A 13973-nucleotide genomic window follows, 5' to 3' on the forward strand; every position below is an offset into this window, starting at 1 on the left:
TATTATTATTATTATTATTATTATTATTATTATTACTAGCCAAGCTACAACCCTGGTTGGAAAAGCAAGATGCTATAAGCCCAAAGGCTCCAATAAGGAAATAAATAAATGATGAGAATAAATTAACAATAAATCATTCTAAAAACAGTGACAAGGTCAAAACAGATATATATGTCCTATATAAACTATTAACAACGTCAAAAACAGATATGTCATATATAAACTATAAAAAGATTCATGGCGTTTCCAACTAGTGTTGTAGCTTAGTAAGTAATAATAATAATAATAATAATAATAATAATAATAATACAACCCTAGTTGGAAAAACAAGATGCTATAAGCCCAAGGGCTCCAATAGGGATAAATAGCCCAGTGAGGAAAGGAAATAAGGAAATAAATAAATGATGAGAATAAATTAACAATAAATCATTCTAAAAACAGTGACAACGTCAAAACAGATATGTCCTATATAAACTATTAACAACGTCAAAACAGATATGTGCTATATAAACTATTAACAACGTCAAAAACAGATATGTCATATATAAACTATAAAAAGACTCACGTCAGCCTGGTCAACATAAAAACATTTGCTCCAACTTTGAACTTTTGAAGTTCTACTGATTCAACTACCCGATTAGGAAGATCATTCCACAACTTGGTAACAGCTGGAATAAAACTTCTAGAATACTTTCTTTTAAGACCTTTTTGATAAAAAAAAAGCTAGGATAATTACACCATTTAACCGATGATTGATTGGTTTAAAGGTATAAAGGTCGCTCATGAATGGCAGACGCAAGGAAGACAATATTCCAGAGACTGACTATCTAAACATATGATCAGCGCCCTAGACCTCTCTTCACCCAAGCTAGGACCAGGGAAGAACAGGCAATGGCTGCTGATGAATCAGCAGGTAGACCTATAGGCTCCCATATATCGCCCATCCTTAGCTCACATGGATGGTGAGGTTGCAAACACCACTGGAAACTATCGAACTTAAGCGAGTCTCGAACTCCAGTCCAGGAAATCGCCAGGCAGGGACTTTACTCATAAGTTCGTCTAACCTGGATGAAAATTGAAACCCATGCTGTTGTATGAATGAATCTAATACAAATGAAGAAAAAATAATGGATTTATGTAGACCAAGCTTCAAAATAAATAAATTAATACATAGATCCAAATAGGGCATTAATTAATGAAAAGCAAAATTTAATATATAACCTATATTCAAACGAATTGGAAATCAAAATGATATAGAATAAAAGAAGGTCAGATATAACCCCGAAAGAAACGAAAATCCCGATTCTTAAAAGAAGGAAGACAACAGAAATTATGATAAACTGATGCCAAGATCAATTCCCCCATGGCCACTTTCTTCCCCTCTTCATCTTAATTGATGTTTTTCTTATCATTCAATAAGAACTGACGTAGGTTTATAACCTATATTTAAACGAATTGGAAATAAAAACGATATAGAATAAAAGAAGGTCGGATATAACCCTGATAGAAACGAAAATCCAGATTCTTAAAAGAAGGAACACTACAGAAATTATGATAAACTGATGCTAAGAGCAATTCTCACTATAGTCCATTTCTTTTAGCGATGTAGATTTGCACCGACTGGCCGCGGTGCCCTTTTAGCTCGGAAAAGTTTCCTGATCGCTGATTGGTTGGACGAGATAATTCTAACCAATCAGCGATCAGGAAACTTTTCCGAGCTAAAAGGGCACCGCTGCGAGTCGGTGCAAATCTGCATCGCTAAAAGAAATTGACTATAGTAACCAAGCTATCTTCCAGTGATTATTCATTTCTACAGAGTATAATACGGTAAGACGTAGCCTCATTATAGCATTATAGCTAAAAGGATAATTCTAAGGTAAAGCTAATGTACTATTCAAGGGGAAAGATGCATTGGACGAGTAGTGATAACAGGCGAAAAATAGCAGATCATCTGTGAATGTCTGGCGCAAATGTCTAGACTCTTATCTCGTCCAGGTCAGGAGAGAGACAGTTGACGCTGGTGGCATCCTGCAAGGTGGGCTTGGCAAACCCTCTAATTATTGTGGTTGCTCGTTCCTTGCAACTGGCTTTTATGGCCTTCAAAAATTGAAACCGATGAATAGATTTAAGAAATATATAAATCACCGGTTAAATGGTGTAATTATCGTACCTTTTTTTTTTATAGAAAGGTCTTAAAAGAAAATTGTCTTCCACCGAAGAATGAAAAATATGAATATATTTTTAAAAATACATAATTATTATTATTATCATTACAACTAACTAAAGTACAACTCTTGTTGGAAAAGGAGGATGCTATAAGCCCAAAGGCTCCAACAGGGAAAACAGTCTCATGTGTAAAGGAAATAAACAAAATAGTGTGCCTGAGTGTACCCTCAAGTAAGAAAACTCTGACTCAAGACAGTGGAAGACTATGGTTCAGAGGGTATAGCACTACCCAAGACTAGAAAACAATGGTATGATTTTGGAGTGTTTTTCTCCTAGAAGAGTTGCTTGCCATAATTTTAGGTTATATTAGTGTTGTCCGGTGTTTGAGTAAGGAGAATGTGTAAAGAATAGACCAGATTATTCGGTGTGAATGGAGGCAAAGGAAAAATGAGCAGTAACCAGAGAGAGGGATCCACTGTAGTACAATCTGGCCAGTCAAAGGACCCAATAACCCTCTAGCGGTAGTATCTCAATTACAAAATATTTCTGGTAAATAATGACAAAGATAAAACATAAGAAACAGTTTGAAGACTCGAATCCTGTGGTGGCAAAGGAAAAATGAGCCGTACCCAGAGAAAGGGATCCAATGTAGTACAATATGGCCAGTCAAAGGACCCAGTAACTCTCTAGCGGTAGTATCTCAATTACAAAATATTTCTGGTAAATAATGAGAAAGATAAAAGATAAGAAACAGTTTGAAGACTCGAATTCTTTGGGATTTTTTTCCGATAAAAAACGTCTTCGGGAAACAGACTTCAGAATTTGCAACTGACCTCGTCACGCATTCATGTCGCTTCAGGACAATCAGCAAAACTGTCAAAAGTTCTGTTTTATTTTTCCCTTTTTTTTAGACTTAAACAGAAGCAAATTTTATCCAGGGAACAACGATAACTGTCGCTATAGTCAATTTTTTTTAGCGAGGCAGATTTGCACCGACTCGCAGCGGTGCCCTTTTAGCTCGGAAAAATTTCCTGATCACTGATTGGTTAGAATTATCTTGTCCAACCAATCAGCGATCAGGAAACTTTTCCGAGCTAAAAGGGTACCGCTGATTGGCTAGAATGATCTTGTCCATCCAATCAGCGATCAGGAAACTTTTCCGAGCTAAAAGGGTACCGCTGATTGGCTAGAATTATCTTGTCCAACCAATCAGCGATCAGGAAACTTTTCCGAGGTAAAAGGGTACCGCTGATTGGCAAGAATGATCTTGTCCAACCAATCAGCGATCCAGAAACTTTTCCGAGCTAAAAGGGTACCGCTGATTGGCTAGAATGATCTTGTCCATCCAATCAGCGATCAGGAAACTTTTCCGAGCTAAAAGGGTACCGCTGATTGGCTAGAATTATCTTGTCCAACCAATCAGCGATCAGGAAACTTTTCCGGGGTAAAAGGGTACCGCTGATTGGCTAGAATGATCTTGTCCAACCAATCAGCGATCAGGAAACTTTTCCGAGGTAAAAGGGCACCGCTGATTGGCTAGAATGATCTTGTCAAACCAATCAGCGATCCAGAAACTTTTCCGAGGTAAAAGGGTACCGCTGATTGGCTAGAATGATCTTGTCCATCCAATCAGCGATCAGGAAACTTTTCCGAGCTGAAAGGGTACCGCTGATTGGCTAGAATGATCTTATCCAACCAATCAGCGATCAGGAAACTTTTCCGAGGTAAAAGGGTACCGCTGATTGGCTAGAATGATCTTGTCCAACCAATCAGCGATCCAGAAACTTTTCCGAGCTAAAAGGGCACCGCTGGGAGTCGGTACAAATCTGCCTCGCTAAAACAAATTAACTATAGTTTATCCGAGACGACATTTTCTTTCAATCTTCCTTTTTTTTAATTATTTAATATTCTGATAAGGTTTTCTAACAGATTTATTTGGGTTTATACCATTTCTTGGTATTTCATCTAAATCATTTGATCATTACAATTAGCGGTAATAAGTTATTAATTTGATTTTTTTTTCAATCTTTGTATTATTATTATTATTATTATTATTATTATTACTTGCTAAGCTACAACCCTAGCTGGAAAAGCAGGATGCCATAAGCCAAGGGGTTCCAACAAGGAAAATAGCCCAGTGAGGAAAGGAAGCGAGGAAAAATAAAATATCTTAAGAACAGTAACAATGTTGAAATAAATATCTCCTATATAAACTTTAAAAACTTTAACAAAACAACCGGAAGAAAAATAAGATAGAATAGTGTGCCAGAGTGTACCCTCAAGCAAGAGAACTCTAACCAAGGACAGTGGAAGACCATGGTACAGAGGCTATGGTATTACCCAAGCAAAATTTCATTGCCTTTACTAATTAGTTTCAAGTTCACTTAACTTCACATACAAATTTTCTTTCTTAAGTCACCTTCCTTGTTGGAAACTTTTAATCTACCAGCCACTATAGTCCATTTCTTTTAGCGAGGCAGATTTGCACCGACTCGCAACGGTGCCCTTTTAGCTCGGAAAAGTTTCCTGATCGCTGATTGGTTAGAATTATCTTGTCCACCCAATCAGCGATCAGCAAACTTTTTCCGAGCTAAAAGGGCACCCGCTGCGAGTCGGTGCAAATAGGCCTCGCTAAAAGAAATTGACTATAGATCTTCTGTGGACTCCGGAGAGACACCAATTAAAGAAATCTGTCCCTTCTAAGTCTTTTAATCTCTTTATTAGTCTCTTGTCACAATTAGCAACTAGATGACCTGCCTCAGCTTTTCATTAACTTCCAGAATTCCTTATCCAGCCAGGAATCAGTTCCTTCCAAAAACCCAGATGTATTATATCTCGTAATGGAAGCCCAGTTTCTCATTTTGTATGTTAATGACAGACAATCTCACCTTCCTAGGAGAGCTAATCTTGAGAACATAACCGTTTGTTTATCAGGGCCTAGAACTCTCTCTCTCTCTCTCTCTCTCTCTCTCTCTCTCTCTCTCTCTCTCTCTCTCAGATTACCAAGGGTTCGGTAATCACCCACGATAAAGCCAGTAGTACTCCCAGAGGCCACCTTTTTTTTCTCGCCGGCGCCATTTCCAGACCGTGGCTGGAAACCTGTTTGACAAGCTTGTGGAATGTGTCCAAGCTATCAAAGTCCATCTTTTTTTTTTTTTTTTTCTTTTAGCCATTTGGTTTTTCTGCCTGTCATGGGGCTACTGTCTGCGTCGACGGAATCCAAGGTGTGACGATTATCGTCTGCTAAATGAATGAGATGTTTCTGATTGCTCAAAATGCTCCGGTTGAACAAGTGGATGTCACCCACATGATGAAATTGATTGTAATGATTCTCGGTTTTTTAAATCACGGTAGTAGGTTGACCAGGGCACCAGCCACCCGTTGAGATACTGCCGCAAGTGAGTTATGGGGTCCTTTGACTGGCCAGACAGTACTACATTGGATCTTTCTCTCTGGTTACGGTTTATTTTCCCTTTCCCTAGACACACACCAAATAGTCTGGCCTATTCTTTACATATTCTCCTCTGACCTCATACACCTGATAACACTGAGATTACCAAACTATTCTTCTTCTCTCAAGGAGTTAACTAAATAAACTGTAATTGTTCAGTGGCCACTTTTCTCTTGGTAAGGGTAGAAGAGACTCTTTAACTATGGCAAGCAGCTCTTCTAGGAGAAGGACACTCAAAAATCAAACCATTGTTCTCTAGTCTTGGGTAGTGCCAGAGCCTTTGTACCATGGTCTTCCACTGTCTTGGGTTAGAGTTCTCTTGCTAGAAGGTACACTGGGGCACACTATTCTATCTTATTTCTCTTTCTCTTGTTTTGTTAAAGTTTTTAGTTTCTATAGGAAATATTTATTTTCATGTTATTACTATTCATAAAATATTTTATCTTTTCTTTGTTTCCTTTCCTCACTGGGCTAGTTTCTATGTTGGAGCCCCTGGGTTTATAGGAACCTGCTTTCCAACTAGGGTTGCAGCTTAGAATATAATAATAATAATAATAATAATAATAATAATATTACGATGAGATTGGTTGTAATGATTCTAGATTTTTCAAAATTCAAATTCAAACAATTTATTGACATAAAAGGCGTTAAAAGGAGCTGTTAGTCTTGGTTAAACACGGGATATTACGATGAAATTGATTATAATGATTCTCGGTTTTTTTAAACCACGGAATATTACGATGATATTGATTGTAGTGATTCTTGTTTTTTTTTTAAATAACGGGATATTACGATGAGATTAGTTGTAATGATTCTGTTTTTTTTTTTTTAAATCACGAGATTTCAATATGAGATTCATTGTAGTGATTCTCGTTTCTCTTAATCACAAGATATTACGAAGAAATTTACTGTAGTGAGTCTCGTTTTTCTTAATCACAAGATATTAAAAAAAAATTATTGTAGTGAGTCTCGTTTCTCTTAATCACAGGATATTACAAAAAAAATTTATTGTAGTGATTCTCGATTTCTTAATCACAAGATATTACAAAGAAATTTACTGTAATGATTCTCGTTTCTTAATCACAAGATATTACGAAGAAATTAATTCAAATGAATCAGTTATTTTTTTTTTTAAATCCCGGGATATTTCAATGGAATTCTATTAAATAAAATAACATTTTATCGGCATGAGCCTGGGCAGTATATTGCCATCTTGACACATATCAAGTAAAATTAGGAAATTTAATTACAAACCAAGAGGCGATTGTTGAGAAAATTGTAGCTCACTTTAGTATATCATTATATATTCGATGATAAGAGATTCTAATTGATAAATGGGAATAAATAATAAAAATGTCATTCATCTTGGATTTACGGGTCATATTGTTACCTTCAATTGCCTTTTAGTAGTTTTTGTAAGTGTATACACACGCATATATATATATATATATATATATATATATATATATATATATATATATATGTATGTATATATATATATATATATGTATATATATATATATATATATATATATATATATATATATATATATGTATATATATATATATATATGTGTGTGTGTGTGCACGTGTGTATGTATAGTTACATATATACACATCTGAAAGTATAAATACGTACAGGTATATACTATGTGTGTGTGTATGTATATATATATACACACATATAATTACATATATTATTTGTACACACACATGTCTATCTATTATATATATATATATATATATATATATATATATATATATATATATATACTGTATATATATATTTATATATATACTGTGTATATATATATTTATATATATACTGTATATATATATATATATATATCTATCTATCTATCTATCTATCTATCTATCTATCTATCTATCTATATATATATATATATATATATATATATATATATATATATATATACATACACAGACATACATGTTGATGTGTCTGTGGACAAGTTTCCACCAACACCACATGTTTCCCTAAACATAAAGAGTTAAACTACTGAAACATTAACATATGCATATAAAAGTGAGCGCAAATTTAAAACAAACCGGTTTCAGAATTAAAGTCTTGTATCTAATGACCAATTAAACGTTGCAAGCGCTGGCTGTATCCATTGGTAGTTTTGAATATTGTGATGGAAGTAGAATATAAGAGAGTGTTCATTAATATCAACTGTTATTTTCCGATCTTTGTTATAACTCATATTTATTATAAGAATAAAAACTATTAAGTAAATTCTATCTATCTATCTATCTACCAAGGTGCTTCCCCCAATTTTAGGGGGTAGCAAAAAAAAAAAAAAAAAAAAAAAAAAAAAAAAAAAAAAAAAAAAAAAAAAAAAAAAAACACCACCTCTTCGCTCCCCCCAGCCTGACGAGGGATTCCGCCGGATTTGGATGGTACTGCTAGGGTGCCACAGCCCACCCTCCCCCGTTATCCACCATAGATGAAGCTTCATAATGCTGAATCCCCTACTGCTGCTACCTCAGCGGTCATCAAGCAACCAGAGGAAGCAGCAGGGCATAACAATGAAATAAATTAAAAGAAAAATGTCACAATATATTTCAACTGAAGATTCATCAACCAAGACAAGGAGGGGAAAGTATCTACTTAACATGCTGTCTACTGACGAAGACTAATGATATTAATAGGATTATAAATGACAGGATGCTCGTTAATGTTAAGACTAAAAGGAAGTCAAAGACGTTAATGAGGAAGAAATACATAAATGTCTTCAATTCATTGTGTATAATGTCCTTCATTTCTAAATAGCTTGAATATATGAGAAACTTATTCATTATTAGCATGCCAAGGTAGAAGAGGTTTAGTTTTTAGTCAATTTCTTTTAATGAGGCGCATTTGCACCGACTCGCAGCGGTGCCCTTTTTGCTCAGAAAAGTTACATGATCGCTGATTGGTTAGAATGATCTTGTCCAACCAATCAGCGATCAGGAAACTTTTCCGAGCTAAAAGGGCACCGCTACTCGCAGCGGTGCCCTTTTTGCTCGGAAAAGTTACCTGATCGCTGATTGGTTAGAATGATCTTGTCCAACCAATCAGCCATCAGGAAACTTTTCCGAGCTAAAAGGGCACCGCTACTCGCAGCGGTGCCCTTTTTGCTCGGAAAAGTTTCCTGATCGCTGATTGGTTAGAATGATCTTATCCAACCAATCAGCGAGCAGGAAACTTTTCCGAGGTAAAAGGGCACCGCTGCGAGTCGGTGCAAATCTGCCTCGCTATAAAGAATTGACTATAGCTCTTACTGGTTTTGCAATTTGAGTTGTAAGCAGATATACTACGAATGTAGCCACGACCGTTCTGTTGTTCTTTCTTTCGAGCCACACTTTATTAAGATGGACAGTTTAATGTATATGTATAAAAGTGTGTATATAATATATATATATATATATATATATATATGAAGTGTATATATTTATATCCTTTGCACCTTATATAAGGTATTATAAATACATTTACAGTATATATACTGTAATGTATATATATATATATGTGTGTGTGTGTGTATATATATATATATACACACACACACACACACACATATATATATATATATATATATATATATATATATATATATATATATATATATATACATATATATGTGTATATATATATATATATATATATATAGAGAGAGAGAGAGAGAGAGAGAGAGAGAGAGAGAGAGAGAGAGAGAGAGAGAGAGAGAGAGAGAGAGAGAGAGAGAGAGAGAGAGAGAGAGAATGAATCGGACACCAACCCATTTACCAAAACTTCAAAATCCTTATATAATAATTCTTGAAGAGAGAGAGAGAGAGAGAGAGAGAGAGAGAGAGAGAGAGAGAGAGAGAGAGAGAGAGAGAGAGAGAGAATGAATCGGACACCACCCATTTAACAAAACTTCAAAATCCTTATATAATAATTCTAGGAGAGAGAGAGAGAGAGAGAGAGAGAGAGAGAGAGAGAGAGAGAGAGAGAGAGACATTGAATCGGACACCAACCATTAACCAAAACTTCCAAATCCTCATATAATAATTCTTAGCAGCCGACACACGAATAGCAGACGCATGATTTACAATCTCCCCCCCCCCAAAAAAAAAAAAAAAAGTAAGACAAAAGAAGAGTCTGTTAAATGAAAACCAGATAAATCATCTTTTCAGCTTCTCAAGTAAAAGACGTCTGCATTCTCGGGAACTTGTCACCTTCAGTACTAATCGTGTTGATAAATGAAGGCGTTGTCGGGTATGTAAAAAACAAGGAAAAATAGTTTGAGAAAGAATTTTTTTTTTTTCAGAAAGATTTTTTTTTTTTTACACTCGTCTTAATGAATAGGGACGTTGGTTGTAATTACTTAGAGGATGTCTGTAAGAGACTGTACTTACTGTATTTGCTGTATGTTACATGCTTTTTAATAAGGGCGGTTCGTAAGATGAAGTTTAAAAGGATAATTGACCAAAAGTGTTTTTCAGTTTACGCATTCATTCCGCTAAGTGATGATTATGAAATTTGGTTAGTAGCCGGGGAAGATAGTTGTTTAATAATAGTAGTAGTAGTAGTAGTAGTAGTAGTAGTAGTAGTAGTAATAATAATAATAATAATAATATTAAATAAAAATAAAACATTTAATAATAATAAAAATGTTAATAATAATAATAATAATAATAATAATGAAGGTTAGTAATAATAAGAATAAAAATAATTATAATAGTAATAATAAAAAAGTTAATAACTATAATAATAATAATAATAATGAAAGTTAAAAAAATAATATAATCAATAATAATAATAATAACAATAATAATGGTTAGTAATAATAATAATAATAAAAAGGGTTAATAACTATAATAATAATAAAAATTAAAAATAATATAATTAATAATAACAATAATAAAAAAGGTTAATAACTATGATTATAATAATAATAATAATGAAAGTTAGAAATAATAATAATATAATTAATAATAACAATAACTATAATAAAAAAGTTTAATAATAACAATTACTGGTGCCATTTCTATGTTATAATATGACTCCATAAAATTAACTACACAGATACACCCCGTACCCCCCAAAAAAAACAAAAATAATCGAAAACTGTTATTGGTAAATAAGAATTTTTTTTTAAAAACAGCACAGCTCCACAAATACTATCTCCCACAAGCGAAGTGAAACTATCGTTTGTCGAAAGAAGGCGATAATAAATACCCCGTTTGTAAATAAATAAATAAATAAATAATAACAATAATAATAATAATAATAACAACAACGCAAATCTGTAGTTCAATCCGACAAAAGTGTTGACGTGTTGGGGGGGGGGGGGGCACCAAATTGCTTGGAATAATATTCACAATAATGTAGAAATTAATAGAGGTGATTATAATTTAAGTAAAGAGAAATTCTTCAATCACTAAAAATATTGGTTTATAAAACACTATTACGGACAGTGTAGATCACCAACACGAGAGTAAGTCATTTCGACAATTATTTTCTATTATGAATACAGGAAATCCTTACCTTGCATTATTGTCCAAAAAGTGATGCTATATTCTAGAGTATTCATTAATCAATTCTGAATACAGGAAATCCTTACCTTGCTTTAGTGTCCAAAAAGTGATGCTATATTCTTAATTATTCATTATATAGAAGGAAGACTTCAACATTCTCCATTTAGCCCGGCTCGGTTCTCTTCGAAAAAAAAGTGAATTTCAACCAATCGAACATTTTTCATCTGAAAGAGAAAAGATAAATAAAAAAAGTTATAAACAAAAAGTGAATGTTTTTATGTGTTACAAGCTGACATAACTCTATTTATATAGTTTATTTAAGGAATATCTATTCTAATGTTGTTACTGTTCTTGAATATATTATTGTAAAAATAATTCAGTACTTCTCCTTTAGTTAATTTATTTCCTTATTACCTTTCCTCGCTAGGATATTTGTCTATTTGTCCTTGTTGGAGCCCTTGGGCTTATAGCTCCCTGCTTTTCCAACTAGGGTTGTAGCTTAGATAATAATAATAATAATAATAATAATAATAATTAAACTTCACCTATAAGGAAAATAGTAACTAACAATTTTGCTTTAAAAATAACAAACGTATGAAGCAAAACTAGTAGTAATAATTATAATAATAATAATAAAAATAAAAATAATAATAATAATAATAATAAAAATTAAACTTCACCTGTAAGGAAAAGTAACTAACAATTTTGCATTAAAAATAACAAACGTATTTAGCTTAACTAGTAGTAGTAGTAGTAATAACAATAACAACAATAATAATAATAATAATAATAATAATAATAATAATAATAAAAACAAAACTTCATCTGTATAATAATAAAATTTAAACTTCACCTGTAAGGAAAACAGTAACTAACAATTTAGCATTAAAAATAACAAACGTATGTAGCTTAACTAGTAATAATAATAATAATAATAATAATAATAATAATAATAATAATAATAATAAAATAAAAACGAAACTTCATCTGTAAGGAAAACATAAACTATAACAACTTTGCAAACTCCAACGTAACAACTCTGCAATATTCTGCCTTTGAAGAAACAAGAAATGTAAACACAACGGATTGCATATCATCTCGATTAATTGCTCGGGAAGAATTTTTCTCCCGAGCCGCGAGAGAGAGAGAGAGAGAGAGAGAGAGAGAGAGAGAGAGAGAGAGAGAGAGAGAGAGAGAGAGAGAGAGAGAGAGTACTATTTCATCAGCTCCTAATGAAACGCGAGTTAAAAGGATCATTTTTCTTTTCTTCGTGTACAGCCAAGTTTTGATTAGGAACCCAGTGAAAGATTGGTGCGCATATGTAAGAGAATGAACGGGTAAAAATGTGTACTGGACACACACGCACAAACATACATATAAAATTATCTTTCCAGTCACGTTCATATGTATAACTACTTGGTCTCTTCCAGTGTATAATATATATATATATATATATATGTGTGTGTGTGTATGTGTATATATATACATACAGTAAATATATATATATATATATATATATATATATATATATATATATATATATATATAATATGAATATATATATTTATATATATAATATGAATATATATATATATATATCTAAATTATATATATACATATATATATATATATATACGTATATATACTGTATATATATATATATATATATATATATATATATATATATATATATATATATATATATATATATATATATATATACTTTTACTCTCAGTTAACAGATATAGAAACAGACACATCAGTAACCAAGGTTATGTGGACATTACATCACATTAATATTATTTCAGTAAAAAAAGTAAAATACAAACTCCAGTTAAGCAAATAAACAGATATGGAACATCACAGAAAAGTAAAAAAAAAAGACCAATTTAAGCAGCAAGAAATTCCCAACCAATTCCCAGCGATAGAATCTTTCGCCACCTTTTTTCCGTACCCCGAAGTACCCAGGAAGTACTAAAGTACTATACCCAAGTACCCCAATGGGCGCTATGTGACGATAAGAGTCTCCATCATCTAAAGTCCATTTTTGGGCTCAAGCCATGACGTCCTGATGGAAGGTTCCTTCAGTAGCTTCCTAGGGTATATTTAACAGTTAAATATACCCTAGGAAGCTACTGAAGGAACCTTCCATCAGGACGTCATGGCTATCTCACCCAAAAATAGATTTTTCGCTTCGCTCAAAATCCGTTTTCTTTAAGCGAGTCATATTTGCACCGACTTGCAACGGTGACCTTTTAGCTCGGAAAAGTTTCCTGGTCGCTGATTGGTTAGAATTATCTTATCCAACCAATCAGCGATCAGGAAACTTTTCTGAGCTAAAAGGGCACCGCTGCGAGTCGGTGCAAATATGACTCGCTAAAAGAAATGGACTATAGTATAATTTGTTTTCGGTAGAAATCCCATCCCTGAGAAGTACCTCGAGACAGCCGACAAGGAAAAAATGCTAAAGGAAAGAAATATCTAAAGATATTTTAATCTGTTCATCACTGTATAACATCAACCAAGTAGAATTACTTCTAGTACAGTGATAACGTGTTTGCCTAGCATTTGCGTGGCAGCAGATCGATCCCCGCCCGGGACAGTGAGTTTAAGCTGTTTACTGGGGAGGCCACTGCTGTGGTTGGGCACCACAGTGGGGGGGGAGGTTTGAGCTTGCCCGGCTGACGTTCTGGTGAGCATCTATTCTTATAGAACTGGAACTGAAACCAGACACCTTTAACTTTTAACCTTTAGGTGATGAAGGAAAAACCTAAGTAGAGCTTCAAAAGTTCAAAGATGAAGCAAATGTTATGTTGACCAGGCTGACATG

The sequence above is a fragment of the Palaemon carinicauda genome, chromosome 4 (assembly GCF_036898095.1).
Source record: "Palaemon carinicauda isolate YSFRI2023 chromosome 4, ASM3689809v2, whole genome shotgun sequence".
Taxonomy (NCBI): domain Eukaryota; kingdom Metazoa; phylum Arthropoda; class Malacostraca; order Decapoda; family Palaemonidae; genus Palaemon; species Palaemon carinicauda.